The following is a 15,545-nucleotide window of genomic DNA, read 5'->3' on the forward strand; positions in this document are numbered from 1 at the left end:
AACTTGCATGATTTGAATGGAACTAACCCAGACTGACGTTGTTTTCAGCAGAACTGTCATGGTGTTATTTTTGTGCAGAAATAAAAGTTCTCGGAATGACCTGAAAATCCACAGACACGTTTTGGAATTAATGAAAAATATTGGCGAAAGAATCAGCATCAGGGGGCCCACACCCTGTCCACGAGGGTGCAGGGCGCGCCCCCTGCCTCGTGGCCCCCCTGGGACTCCACCGACCTCAAGCCCAACTCCGTATATTCACTTTCAGGGAGGAAAAAATAAGAGAGAAGGATTCATCGCGTTTTACAATACGGAGCCGCCGCCAAGCCCTAATCTTCCTCGGGAGGGCTGATATGGAGTCCGTTCGGGGCTCCGAAGAGGGGAATCCGTCGCCATCGTCATCATCAACCATCCTCCATCACCAATTTCATGATGCTCACTGCTACCTCTTGAGCATGCGTTGGTTTTCCCCTGAAGAGGAAAGGGTGATGCAGCAAAGTAGCGTAAGTATTTCCCTCAATTTTTGAGAACAAAGGTATCAATCCAGTAGGAGGCCACACGCAAGTCCCTCATACCCACACAAACAAATAAGAACCTTGCAACCAACGTGATAAAGGGGTTGTCAATCCCTTCGCGGCCACTTGCAAAAGTGAGATCTGATAGAGATGGTAAGATAATATTTTTGGTATTTTTATGATAAAGAGTGAAAGTAAATAACGCAAAGTAAAATAAACGACGCCAGAAATAGCTAGTTGACGGGAGATTAATATGATGGAAAATAGACCCGGGGGCCATAGGTTTCATTAGTGGCTTCTCTCAAGATAGCATAAGTATTACGGTGGGTGAACAAATTACTGTCGAGCAATTGATAGAATTGAGCATAGTTATGAGAATATCTAGGCATGATCATGTATATAGGCATCAAGTCCGCAACAAGTAGACCGACTCCTGCCTGCATCTACTACTATTACTCCACACATCGACCGCTATCCAGCATGCATCTAGAGTATTAAGCTCATAAGAACAGAGTAACACATTAAGCAAGATGACATGATGTAGAGGGATAAACTCAAGCAATATGATATAAACCCAATCTTTTTATCCTCGATGGCAACAATACAATACGTGTCATTTCCCCTACTGTCACTGGGATCGAGCAACGCAAGATTGAACCCAAAGCTAAGCATTTCTCCCATTGCAAGATAGATCAATCTAGTAGGCCAAACCAAACTGATAATTCGAAGAGACTTGCAAAGATAACCAATCATACATAATAGAATTCAGAGAAGATTCAAATATTGTTCATAGATAATCTTGATCATAAACCCACAATTCATCGGATCTCGACAAACACACCACAAAAAAGAGTTACATCGAATAGATCTCCAAGAAGATCGAGGAGAACTTTGTATTGAGATCCAAAGAGAGAGAGGAAGCCATCTAGCTAATAACTATGGACCCAAAGGTCTGTGGTAAACTACTCACACATCATCGGAGAGGCTATGGTGTTGATGTAGAAGCCCTCCGTGATCGATGCCCCCTCCGGCGGAGCGCCGGAAAAGGCCCCAAGATGGGATCTCACGGGTATAGAAGGTTGCGGCGGTGGAAATAGGGTTTCGTGGTGCTCCTCGATGGTTTCGGGGTACGTAGGTATATATAGGAGGAAGAAGTAGGTCGGTGGAGCCACAAGGGGCCCACGAGGGTGGGGGGCGCGCCCAGGGGGGCAGGCGCGCCTCCCTGCCTCGTGGCCTCCTCGTTGATTTCTGGACGTCCACTCCAAGTCCTCTGGATCAGGTTTGTTCCAAAAATCACGCTCCTGAAGGTTTCATTCCGTTTGGACTCCGTTTGATATTCGTTTTCTGTGAAACACTGAAATAGGCAAAAAACAGCAATTTGCACTGGGCCTTGGGTTAATAGGTTAGTCCCAAAAAAATATTAAAGTGTATAATAAAGCCCATTAAACATCCAAAACAGAATATATAATAGCATGGAGCAATAAAAAATTATAGATACATTGGAGACGTATCAAGCATCCCCAAGCTTAATTCCTACTCGTCCTCGAGTAGGTAAATGATAAAAAACAGAATTTTTGATGTGGAATGCTACCTACCATATTCTTCAATGTAATTTTCTTTATTGTGGCATGAATGTTCAGATCCGAAAGATTCAAGATAAAAGTCTAGTATTGACATGAAAATAATAATACTTCAAGCATACTAACCAAGCAATTATGTCTTCGCAAAGTGACATAGCCAAAGAAAGCTCATCCCTACAAAATCATATAGTTTGGCCATGCTTCATTTTCTTCACACAAGAATGCTCTCATCTTGCACAACCCCGATGACAAGCCAAGCAATTGTTTCATACTTTAGTAATATCAAACTTTTTTCAACTTTCACGCAATACATGAGCGTGAGCCATGGATATAGCACTATGGGTGGAATAGAATATGATGATGGGGGTTGTGTGGAGAAGACAAAAAAGGAGAAAGTCTCACATTGACGCGACTAATCAATGGGCTAGGGAGATGCCCATCAATTGATGTCAATGCAAGGAGCAGGGATTGCCATGCAACGGATGCACTAGAGCTATAAATGTATGAAAGCTCAACAAAAGAAACTAAGTGGGTGTGCATCCAACTTGCTTGCTCACGAAGACCTAGGGCATTTGAGGAAGCCCATTGTTGGAATATACAAGCCAAGGTCTATAATGAAGAAATTCCCACTAGTATATGAAAGTGACAAAACAAGAGACTCTCTATCATAAAGATCATGGTGCTACTTTGAAGCACAAGTGTGGAAAAAGGATCGTAGCATTGTCCCTTTTTATTTCTCCTTTTTTTGGGACTTCTCTTTTTTTTGGCCTTTCTCTTTTTTTGGCACAATGCTCTATTAATAATGATCATCACACTTCTATTTATTTACAACTCAATGATTACAACTCGATACTAGAACAAAATATGACTCTATATGAATGCCTCCGGCGGTGTACCGGGATGGGCAATGAATCAAGAGTGACATGTATGAAATAATATGCATGGTGGCTTTGCACAAATATGATGTCAACTACATGATCATGCAAGGCAATATGACAATGATGAAGCATGTCATAATAAACGGAACGGTGGAAAGTTGCATGGCAATATATCTTGGAATGGCTATGGAAATGCCATAATAGGTAGGTATGGTGGCTGTTTTGAGGAAGATATAAGGAGGTTTATGTGTGATAGAGCGTATCGTATCATGGGGTTTGGATGCACCGGCGAAGTTTGCACCAACTCTCATGATGAGAAAGGGCAATGCACGGTACCAAAGAGGCTAGCAATGATGGAAGGTTGAGAGTACATATAATCCATGGACTCAACATTAGTCATAAAGAACTCACATACTTATTGCAAAAATCTACAAGTCATCAAAAACCAAGAACTACGCGCATGCTCCTAGGGGGATAGATTGGTAGGAAAAGACCATCGCTCGTCCCCGACCGCCACTCATAAGGATGACAATCAAAGAACACCTCATGTTTCAAATTTGTTACACAACGTTTACCATACGTGCATGCTACAGGACTTGCAAACTTCAACACAAGTATTTCTCAAATTCACAACTACTAAATTAGCACAACTTTAATATCACTATCTCCATATCTCAAAACAATCATCAAGTATCAAACTTCTCTTAGTATTCAATGCACTTATATGAAAGTTTTTATTATATCCAACTTGGAAGCTTATCATATTAGGACTAATTTTATAGCCAAAGCAAATTACCATGCTGTTCTAAAGGACTCTCAAAACAATATAAGTGAAGCATGAGAGATCAAATATTTCTATGAAATAGAACCACCACCGTGCTCTAAAAGATATAAGTGAAGCACTAGAGCAAAACTATATAGCTCAAAAGATATAAGAGAAGCACAAAGAGTATTCTAATAAATTCCGATTAATGTTTGTCTCTCCCAAAAGGTGTGTATAGAAAGGATGATTGTGGTAAACTAAAAAGCAAAGACTCAAATCATACAAGACCCTCCAAGCAAAACACATATCATGTGGTGAATAAAAATATAGCTCCAAGTAAAGTTACCGATGGATGAAGACAAAAGAGGGGATGCCTTCCGGGGCATCCCCAAGCTTAGGCTTTTTGGCTGTCCTTGGATTTTACCTTGGGGTGCCTTGGGAATCCCCAAGCTTAGGCTCTTGACACTCCTTGTTCCATAATCCATCAAATCTTTTACCCAAAACTTGAAAACTTCACAACACAAAACTCAACGGAAAATCTCATGAGCTCCGTTAGCGAAAGAAAACAAAACACCACTTCAAGGTACTATAATGAAATCATTCTTTATTTGTATTGGTGTTAAAACTACTGTATTCCAACTTCTCTATGGTTCATAAACTCCATTACTAGCCACAGATTCATCAAAATAAGCAAACAACACACGAAAAACAGAATGTGTCAAAAACAGAACAGTCTGTAGTAATCTGTATCTAACGCAAACTTCTGTAATTCAGAAAAATCTACTAAAATAGGACGACCTAGATAATTTGTTTATTGATCTACTGCAATTGGAATCAGTATTTTATCACGTTCTGGTGATTTTTAACAATTGTTTTCGTGAGCAGAAAGTTTCTGACTTTTTCAGCAAAATGAAATAACTATCATCCAAGAAGGTCCTATAGGTTTTACTTGGCACAAACACTAACTAAAACACAAAAACAAATCTAACCAGAGGCTAGGTCAAGTATTTATTGCTAAACAGAACCAAAAAGCAAGAAACAAAAATAAAATTGGGTTGCCTCCCAACAAGCGCTATCGTTTAACGCCCCTAGCTAGGCATAATTTTTATTGATGCTCACAAGGATGATAATAACTGAAACACAAAGAGAGCATCATGAAACATGTGACAAACACATCTAAGTCTAACATACTTCCTATGCATAGGCATCTTATAGGCAAACAAATTATCAAGGCAAGCAAAAACTAGCATATGCAAGGAAGCGGGAAGAAACAATAGCAATCTCAACATAACGAGAGGTAATTTAGTAACATGAAAATTTCTACAACCATATTTTCCTCTCTCATAATAATTACATGTGGGATCATATTTAAATTCAACAATATATCTATCACATAAAATTTTCTCTACATGATCCACATGCATGCAAAGTTGACACTCTTCCAAAATAGTGGGAATATCATTAACTAAAGTCATGACCTCTCCAAACCCACTTTTATGAAAAACTTCATAAGATTGAGCATTCTCCAAATATGTGGGATCTAAAGTTGACACTCTTCCAAACCCACTTTCTATATTATTGCAAACATTATTATCAATCTCATATTCATCATGGGGCTTAACTAAATTTTCAAGATCATAAGAAGAATCACCCCAATCATGATCATTGCAACAAGTAGTGGACATAGCAAAACTAGCATCCCTAAGCTTAGGGTTTTGCATATTATTAGCACAATTGACATCAAGAGAATTTATAGTAACATCATTGCAATCATGCTTTTCATCGAAGGAACTTCCAAGTATGGGTGCAATAGCAACGATCTCATGTTTAACATAAGGAACTATAGCAAATTCATCTTCATAAATATTGGCATCATGGCTACAAGAATAGCAAGCATCATGTTCATCAAGGGATATTTCAATCAAATCATCGGAATCATCATTATCTATAGATTCATGCATATCATTATTTTCTTCAGAAACAATGGTCATTCTTTCAATAAATTCTTTGACATAGACATTATGATCATAGTTTTCATAGCAATTTGTTCAATATCGCAGTAACTATAAACACCCCTTGCATAAGAAGATAAGATTTCATTATCATTAAACTCAAATAGGTAGGGAAGGTGTTTTTTAGGGTTCTTAGAGGAACAAGTAAAATCACAAATTTCACAAAGATTCCAAGCATAACACAACAATCTGTTTATTTGATCCCATAAGAGTCTCCCTTTTTCTGACAAACGGTGACGCACAAAATGAGCATGCTCATCTAAAGATTTCCCATCAACTAGGCTAGTTGGGGTTTCAGCACGAGTGCATAAGGATCGAAGATGATCCAAGTAGAACACTTTAAGTGGATCCATATCAATAGATTTTTAGCAAGCAAAGATGCAAGCAAATAGAAGGCACATGGAAACACAAACAAAGATACATACGGGAGGAAGGCGAACGAGAAAGGGCGAATAAAATGGCAAATGTGAAGTGGGGGAGAGGAAAATGAGAAGCAAATGGCAAATAATGTAATGCGAGGGATAAGAGTTTGTGATGGGTACTTGGTATGTCTTGACTTGTGCGTAGACTCCCCGGCAACGGCGCCAGAAATCCTTCTTGCTACCTCTTGAGCATGTGTTGGTTTTCCCTTGAAGAGGAAAGGGTGATGCAGCAAAGTAGCGTAAGTATTTCCCTCAGTTTTTGAGAACCAAGGTATCAATCTAGTAGGAGGCCACATGCAAGTCCCTCGTACCTACACAAACAAATAAGAACCTTGCAACCAATGCGATAAAGGGGTTGTCAATCCCTTCACGGACATTTGCAAAAGTGAGATCTGATAGAGATGATAAGATAATATTTTTGGTATTTTTATGATAAAGAGTGAAAGTAAAGAACGCAAAGTAAAATACACGGCGCCAGAAATAGCTAGTTGACGGGAGATTAATATGATGGAAAATAGACCCGGGGGCCATAGGTTTCTCTAGTGGCTTCTCTCAAGATAGCATAAGTATTACGGTGGGTGAACAAATTACTGTCGAGCAATTGATAGAATTGAGCATAGTTATGAGAATATCTAGGCATGATCATGTATATAGCATCACGTCCGCAACAAGTAGACCGACTCCTGCCTGCATCTACTACTATTACTCCAGACATCGACCGCTATCCAGCATGCATCTAGAGTATTAAGTTCATAAGAACAAAGTAACACATTAAGCAAGATGACATGATGTAGAGGGATAAACTCAAGCAATATGATATAAACCCCATCTTTTTATCCTCGATGGCAACAATACAGTACGTGTCGTTTCCCCTACTATCACTGGGATTGAGCAACGCAAGATTGAACCCAAAGCTAAGCATTTCTCCCATTGCAAGAAAGATCAATCTAGTAGGCCAAACCAAAATGATAATTCGAAGAGATTTGCAAAGATAACCAATCATACATAAAATAATTTAGAGAAGATTCAAATATTATTCATAGATAATCTTGATCATAAACCCACAATTCATCGAATCTCGAGAAACACACCGCAAAAAAGAGTTACATCGAATAGATCTCCAAGAAGATCGAGGAGAACTTTGTATTGATATCTAAAGAGAGAAGAAGAAGCCATTAGCTAATAACTATGGACCCGAAGGTCTGTGGTAAACTACTCACAAATCATCGGAGAGGCTATGGTGTTGATGTAGAAGCCCTCCATGATCGATGCCCCCTCCGACGGAGCGCCAGAAAAGGCCCCAAGATGGGATCTCACAGGTACAGAAGGTTGCGGCGGTGGAAATAGGGTTTCGTGGTGCTCCTCGATGGTTTCGGGGTACGTAGGTATATATAGGAGGAAGAAGTAGGTCGGTGGAGCCACGAGGGGCCCACGAGGGTAGGGGCGCGCCTAGTGGGGCAGGCGCGCCTCCCTGCCTCGTGGCCTCCTCGTTGATTTCTTGACGTCCACTCCAAGTCCTCTGGATCACGTTTGTTCCAAAAATCACGCTCCCGAAGGTTTCATTCCGTTTGGACTCCGTTTGATATTCCTTTTCTGCGAAACACTAAAATATGCAAAAAAGCAACAATTCGCACTGGGCCTTGGGTTAATAGGTTAGTCCCAAAAATAATATAAAAGTGTATAATAAAGCCCATTAAACATCCAAAAGAGAATATATAATAGCATGGAGCAATCAAAAATTATAGATACGTTGGAGACATATCACTCACCGCCGTGCGTGAGTAATCCCATCGTAGGCTTGCTAGACTGTGATGGGTTGGATGAGATTTACCATGTAATCGAGTTTGTTCTGTTAGGGTTTGATCCCTAGTATCCATTATGTTCTAGATGTTGCTATGACTTTGCTATGCTCAATGCTTGTCACTAGGGCCCGAGTGCCATGATTTCAGATCTGAACCTATTATCTTTTCATGAATATATGTGAGTTCTTGATCCTATCTTGCAAGTCAATAGTCACCTACTATGTGTTATGATCCGACAACCCCGAAGTGACAATAATCGGGACCTCCCGGTGATGACCGTAGTTTGAGGAGTTCATGTGTTCACTAAGTGTTAATGCTTTGGTCCGATACTCTATTAAAAGGAGGCCTTAATATCCCTTAGTTTCCAATAGGACCCCGCTGCCACGGGAGGTAGGACAAAAGATGTCATGCAAGTTCTTTTCCATAAGCATGTATGACTATATTCGGAATACATGCCTACATTACATTGATGAACTGGAGCTAGTTCTGTGTCACCCTATGTTATAACTGTTGCATGAGGAATTGCATCCAACATAATTATCCATTATTGATCCATTGCCTACAAGATTTTCACATATTGATCTTTGCTTAGTTACTTTTCCGTTGCCACTGTTACGATTGCTGCAAAAACTGCTACTGTTACTTTTGCCACCATTACCGCTACTTCCATACTACTTTGCTACTAAATACTTTGTTGCAGATATTAAGTCTTTCAGGTGTGGTTGAATTGACAACTCAACTGCTAGTACTTGAGAATATTATTTGGCTCCCCTTGTGTCGAATCAATAAATTTGGGTTGAATACTCTACCCTCGAAAACTGTTGCGATCCCCTATACTGGTGGGTTATTAGTAGGCTAGCTACGGTGCGAGCTATAGTACTTGCAAAACACTCACCGAAGAGAAACGTTGGGGCTGATGAGCTCGTGGTACGCTTATAGGTCTGATCCGTCGTCGATCGGCCAATAGCCCAAGCTCCTAAAACTGTAGGCTTAGCGATCGATCAGACAATAGTCGACACGGATACATTCAGGCCTCATTTGGTTCATAGGGTAGCAATAGGAAAGTCATAGGAAGTGAGATGACATGTATCTTAAATCCTATGAGTAAGAATAGGAAAGGAGATGCCCTTTGATTCACATCATATGATTTTTTTCATTGAGTCTAGGCTAATGTTTATTTTCCTATGAAATGTGGAGGATAGGAAGAATTCCTCCATAGGAATATAATTCCATTCCTATAAACCAAAGGGCTCTACAGAAATTTTTCCTGTAGAAATCCTATCCTATGAAATTCCTACAAGATTCCTCTAAACCAATGGAGGCCTCACATTAATAGCGAGCAAAATTGGCATGTACTTGTAACATGCGTGAATGTGTAATTTTTTTGTTGGAAGCGTGAATGTGTAGTGACGTCGTACTTTCGGAGTGGCTACAGAGAGTGTGTACGTGTGCTAGAGGGGTTGTGGGATGGAGAGAGATCTAGAGAGAGAAATACCCTCTTTCTACTCCTAATCGTTAGATTGACAGAGGATATTTTTTGAGAACACAAAATCATAGCAGTAGAGAGACGTACTCCCTCCGTTCCAAAATAGATGACTCAACTTTGTACTACTAACTTTGAAACGGAGGGAGTACAAATCCTAGGCGAGCTAGTTTATCCTAGTGGGTTTCAGTGATATGACGTGGTATATTTCCGTCCAGTCTTCGTGTGTGGCAACGGTATTGCGGGTACAGTAAGTTTTCTTGAAGAAGCAGAATTCAATGAAGTCATGATGGTTCCTTCGTCCGACCAACTTACAGTGGGAAAGGTTGGGCCTGCGCTACGACCGGGGTGGACCAGGATAATTTTGTGCATGGCAGGTGGACCGGGATGGTTGACGTCTCACATGTTGGCGAATGAAAGTATTCTTTCCGATATAGAGGACGAGCAACGATTATTCATTATTGTTTATTTTTGATGAAAGCTATTGTCTCCACTGTTACGACGGAGGAGTGTGAAACACGGCAGCCCAGTAAACTTGGCATGTGCACAACTCCCTCCTTCCTGATGTAATACTACCATAGTGTTGACTATAAGGTTGGCTATAAGTTTACAACTTTTCCTCACTTTCTCTCTATCTATTTCCTCTCAAATGTTTTTTACCTTTCTTTTTTAGACACAATTGTTTTTTTATACCTCTTTTTTTAGAATTAGTTTTTTTATACCTAGGAGCACGTGTAGAGATAGGCTCTTGCAGAGCCCACTCCTTGACTTTATGCCTCTCTCTCCTCCACATAAGCGGGCTTATAGCCCAGTATTTTACTAGTACTACTTGCTATGAATGCGGGCAGCTGGCGTCTGAGGGGGAAGCGCGCGTAGGAGGGGGGAGGGGTTTTCTGGTGGGCCAGGGTGGTCAGAAGCGGGCTTGGAAGTGGTCCGTGTCGGTGTCAAAACTGGCGGATCTTGAGTAAGGGGTCCCGAACTGTGCGTCTAAGGTCGATAGTAACAGGAGACGGGGGACACGATGTTTACCCAGGTTCGGGCCCTCTTGATGGAGGTAATACCCTACTTCCTGCTTGATTGATCTTGACGAATATGAGGATTACAAGAGTTGATCTACCACGAAATCGTAATGGCTAAACCCTAGATGTCTAGCCTATATGATTATGTGTTTTTTCTCTCTACGGACTAAACCCTCCGGTTTATATAGACACCGGAGAGGCCTAGGGTTGTACAGAGTCGGTTTACAGAGGAAGGAATCTTCATATCCGAACGCCAAGCTTGCCTTCCACGCAAAGGAGAGTCCCATCCGGACACGGGAGGAAGTCTTCTGTCTTGTATCTTCATGGCCCATCAGTCCGGCCCACGTCATATAGCCCGGACGCCCGAGGACCCCTTAATCCAGGACTCCCTCAGTCTGGACTCCCGCATGGCCCACCTCCCATTATCACCATATATATTTTGGAGTCTGTGCGCGGTGGGCGGGCGATCTCTTCTCCCTCCCTCGTCTCTCTCTTCTCAGTCGACGCCCGCCGAGGGATTAGATTTTGGCTATCAACGCTTTATTCAATTGCAGTCCCACATGTTATTGAAAATGCAAGACAACGCGTGTCCCCTCTGGTGAGCGGCGTGCGAACCAGACTGTTGGGGGTGCGACGCAAACGTGACGCGTACGAGTCGCAAGTGTGCCGCCTTTTCCTTTTGAACTTGCAAAGCGTAACATTTTCGTGCAATCGATCGATAGAAATCCAGAACAAAATGACAAGGGCGGGGCTTTCCCACGCGTTAGGCGGGCTAGTTTCAGTGATATGACATGCTACAGTGCCGTCCACTTGCTCCATTTTTATGTAAGCAACAGTCTACACTCTTACGTGGGAGGAGTGCGAAACACGACGGATCTGATTTTGATCGAGGGATAACTGTTCCCTGCGAAATAATGGAGCACTGTTAGCGATTATAGGATGATAGTTAGGGCATCTCCAGCGCTGGCCCACAAATTTACACCGGCATTTGTGCGAGGACACTGATGCTAGAGGATTCCATCCAATGCTACCCGCATACCTTTCGACAACTATATGAACTAACCGGACAAAATTCATGCAAACAAAGCAAAATTCAAATTAATCGGATGAAATTCGTTACATTTCGAAAACTTTTCCTATAAACTGGACGAAATTCATTACATATTTCGCACAAACTGTACTAAAACCTACTATAAAACCTAATATAAACGATCGCCAGCGCCCGACCACCATGTCTGGCCATGAGCCCCGAGAACGCCGGCCATTGCCTTTGCCTCCTCCTCATCCGCCTCGGCTTTGTCCAGCTCCGCCTCGATAACCTCCTCCTCCGTAGCACAAGGTTCTGAAGATTTCCGCCTTCACGTCGCCGTCAAGGGGCTAATCGGCCGCCAATGTTTACCCCACCAAGCTTGGCGTCGACTGAGTGGAGGAGCGGTGGCCTTCCTGGGACCAGAGCGGCGGTGACCTACCGTGTACTACTCTTCCTCGCTGCCGGTTGCGCCCGCGCATGCGCGCCGGCTTCGTGGTCGTGGCGGCGGAGGGCGGCCGGGGGGGAGCCGGCGATGTCCTTCATCTTCTCCTGCCACAGTACGTCCAAGAGAGCTTTGGAGCGCACCTGGAGCGGAGCCGCCGACGTCCTTGGTCTGCTCCTGCAACAGTATGTCCAAGAGAGCTTTGGAGCACGAGGAGGCCATGGTTGGAGTGGTGCCGACAGAAGGAAGGGACCGAAGGAGAATGAGTGTGGGTCTTTAGCTATGGCTGGGAGCTGGGGCTCAAGTTAATATAGTGGGCGAATGGTAATGAGCCGCAGCAGACGGATGGATGGCTGGCGCCGGAGTAGGTTCGTCGGCAGCCATGTGTCATTAATGTGGGCGGCAGACGGAGGGATGGCCGTGGTGTCGTTAACGCAGAGCAGTCGCTTGCACCGGGATGCCGCCCGGGAGGCACTCTCTCTGCTGTCGCGCTGCTGCAATGCTGACGCTAGTGAGAGGTCGCGTCGGGCGTGAATGCAGACGCTGCTTCAGTGACTTAACTGCAGGTGCAGTTGGGTCACTGACATGTGGGCCCAATAGGCATCTGGCCTGCATGTTAGTGACACACCAACTGCACCTGTAGTTAAGTCCCGTGAATGTAGCATTTATGTTCTAGAGAGACGGTGACCGTTTCAGGAGGGAAGCGCGCGCTAGCGATGGAAGGGGTTTCGGTAGGCTAGGGCGGTCAGACGCTAGCGTGGTGGTAAAATGTGAACTCATGGATGACGAGCCTTTGAAGCGTATGCGGCACGTATTGACAACCAGGCATCCATGCAACCACTCTTGTCGCCAGCTAGCCTTTGACGACCACCATTAGACACCACACAACCATGCATAACTTACAAATAATGGACGAATCGGTCAAACACACACTCGTGTGTAGTGGCACTATGATCGGTCGCTCACGATACATATATAGGTACCATAGTACCCTCTCTAGCTAGGCTGTTTTATAGATTGTCGTTGTGATGGATGATATACATGAGCAAGGCACCGAGTCATGTCGTCGCGTCGTGTGCAGAGCCATGGCTAATGTCGAGCAGCTCGGCACCCAAGCACGAGTATGACCGTTGGTGTTGAGCCAGGTGAATACATGCTCGGTGTTCGCGGAGGCCACCAGCAAACATCTAAACAGTAATGTCAGGCGCCGCCGGGGCGCGCAGGTGACAGGCTCACCGTTTGCGTTGCGCCATGAGCTGGACTTTGATTGAGAGGGCGACGTGCATGCATTAGGATGGTTTGACAGTGTGAGCGTGAGTGTCTGCATGCGTACATGTTACTTGCCTCTATGGACGGTGTGCGCTAATGTGTGCATCACGTATAATATAAAAAATTCGATTTGTGCATTTAACACAAAGTATTTCATTTTCATTTGGATGACGAGTGTGCGTTGCAGCGACGAGTCCGTGGTTTGATTCCTCACATACACATAATTTTGGTTTTTATCTCTTTCTCCACTGACAGGTAGGCCCGCATAGATAGATAGATAGATAAAGAACACGAGCTGATGAGGCGCATGCGGACTGTTTGACTTGGTGTTGAGCCAGTGACTGTATAATCACCATATCTCGTATAAAATGATCAAAGTGAGCTATCAACACAAGTTCGATGACCGCCAATGCATTTTACTCGGTAATAAATGACCAGGATTGAAGGGGAATCCAAATTTCCTTCGTCTTCTGTCCTTGAGCTCTTGACAAACCAATGCACTATACAGTTGTCCGACCACTCCACCCCAGAGCTCTCACCAAGCGTCGTTCATGCCACCACGTCGCACACTAACCAGTAAGGAAGCGATGGCATCCCGCCGCGCCGAGTTCCTCGCTGCCCACGACCGCACACAAAATGGTAGGGAAGCGATGGCATCCCGACATGCTGAGTTCATCACCACTCGCAACCTCACACCTACGTGGGCGGAATTTGAAGCTGCCAAGGCCGAATGGGCGGTAGAGCAAGAAGCGGACAAAGCCGCACAGAGGAGCGGAAAAGTCAGAAAGCACTCAAGAAAAGAGAGGTCCACCTCCGCAAGAAAGAAGAGGACGCACGCGCTGCTACGGAGAGGTCGGCGGAGATCCAAGCACGGTGGGGTGTCGCAGACAAAGCCGGGAAGGAGAACAACGACGTCTGGCCAGCATGTGAGAAGTAGTAGTACTAGTAGTTAGTGTGTGTGTCTGTGTTGCCCGTATGTTTGTTTAATTAATTACGAGCATGTACCAGTACTAGTTACTACTATTGTAGTTTTTAGAGCAAATTACCAGTACATTAGCCTAGACTCAATGGAAAAATTCCAATTCTATGCATCAAATGGCATCTCTTTCTCTATAGGAATTGAGATGCATGTCATCTCACTTCCTATGATTTTCATATTCCTATAAAATTCCTATCCTATGAACCAAAGGAGGCCTCTGTTGGAGTACAGTACTACTGTAGCTAGCAGTACTGCTGGTATAGTACCTTTCTTCAAGAAGCGGAATTCAACGAAGTCATGATGGTTCCTTCATCCAAGCAACTTCACAGTGGGAAAGGTTGGGCATGTGATTTGACGGCTCATTAGTCATTATTACTATGGCCCGACGATCGGGGTGACTCTCCCTTGGAGTTCTGCGTGCATGGCAAGTGGACCAGGATGGTCGACGTCCAACATGTCGGCGAACGGAAGTATTCTTTCCGATATTGAGGAGCAAGGAAACCGCATGGTATAGTATCACTGCTGATTTATATTTATTTTTTATTTTTGATGAATGCTAGCGTTTCAACTCTTACGACGAAGGAGTGCCAAACACAGCACATGCTGGGTGTCCCACACGTCAGCGAAAGGAGTGGGACATGAACAGCGTGGTAGAGCGTCTCCACTTCTTCCACTTCTGGGTCGGAGACCACACATAGTAGTACTAGTGGTATGAACGATACAAAGTGCGACCCAGAGAGAAAGACACTTCTAGTTGGAAGGTCTCGGGGCATACACATAAACAAATATAAAACCTAATATGTGCCTCCAGTTAATATAGTAGTAGAATACTTAGGCACGTACATCATAACATCACCGTGCATTGCACGTACAACATTTAGTGGTAGTAAGAGACAAATGCCTATATGCCACGCATGTTCATACTATTTCTGCCTTTCTACTTCACTTATTGCGCTACATTACTCAGGTTCGTACGTCCACTCCTGGGTACATGCCCGTATCGTAGTTCCAGTCCCACGTGTTCTTCATAGATGGAAGGATCCATAACTATGGGCAATGGGAGTCCATATCATCGCAGCTAGTGTGGCTCCCCATGATGGAGACTCATCCAAACTATGGCCAGCCTCGACATGGAGGAGTCGCGTGCACCAGGTAGCAGCGCCCTCTCGGCTGTCGTGCTGCTTCAAAGCTGGCGCCAGTGAGAGGTCGCCTCCACTCTAGCCGGGCATTAATGCGGCACTGAGGCTCCGGGGCGATGCTGACCGTTTCACGCGGGAAGAACCCGCCGGCATGGGAGGGGGGTTGGGTCGGCCAGGGCGGTGAGACGTGGGCGTGGTGGTGGTATTGGTTTTGA

Source organism: Aegilops tauschii, chromosome 5 (assembly GCF_002575655.3).
Source record: "Aegilops tauschii subsp. strangulata cultivar AL8/78 chromosome 5, Aet v6.0, whole genome shotgun sequence".
Lineage (NCBI taxonomy): Eukaryota > Viridiplantae > Streptophyta > Magnoliopsida > Poales > Poaceae > Aegilops > Aegilops tauschii.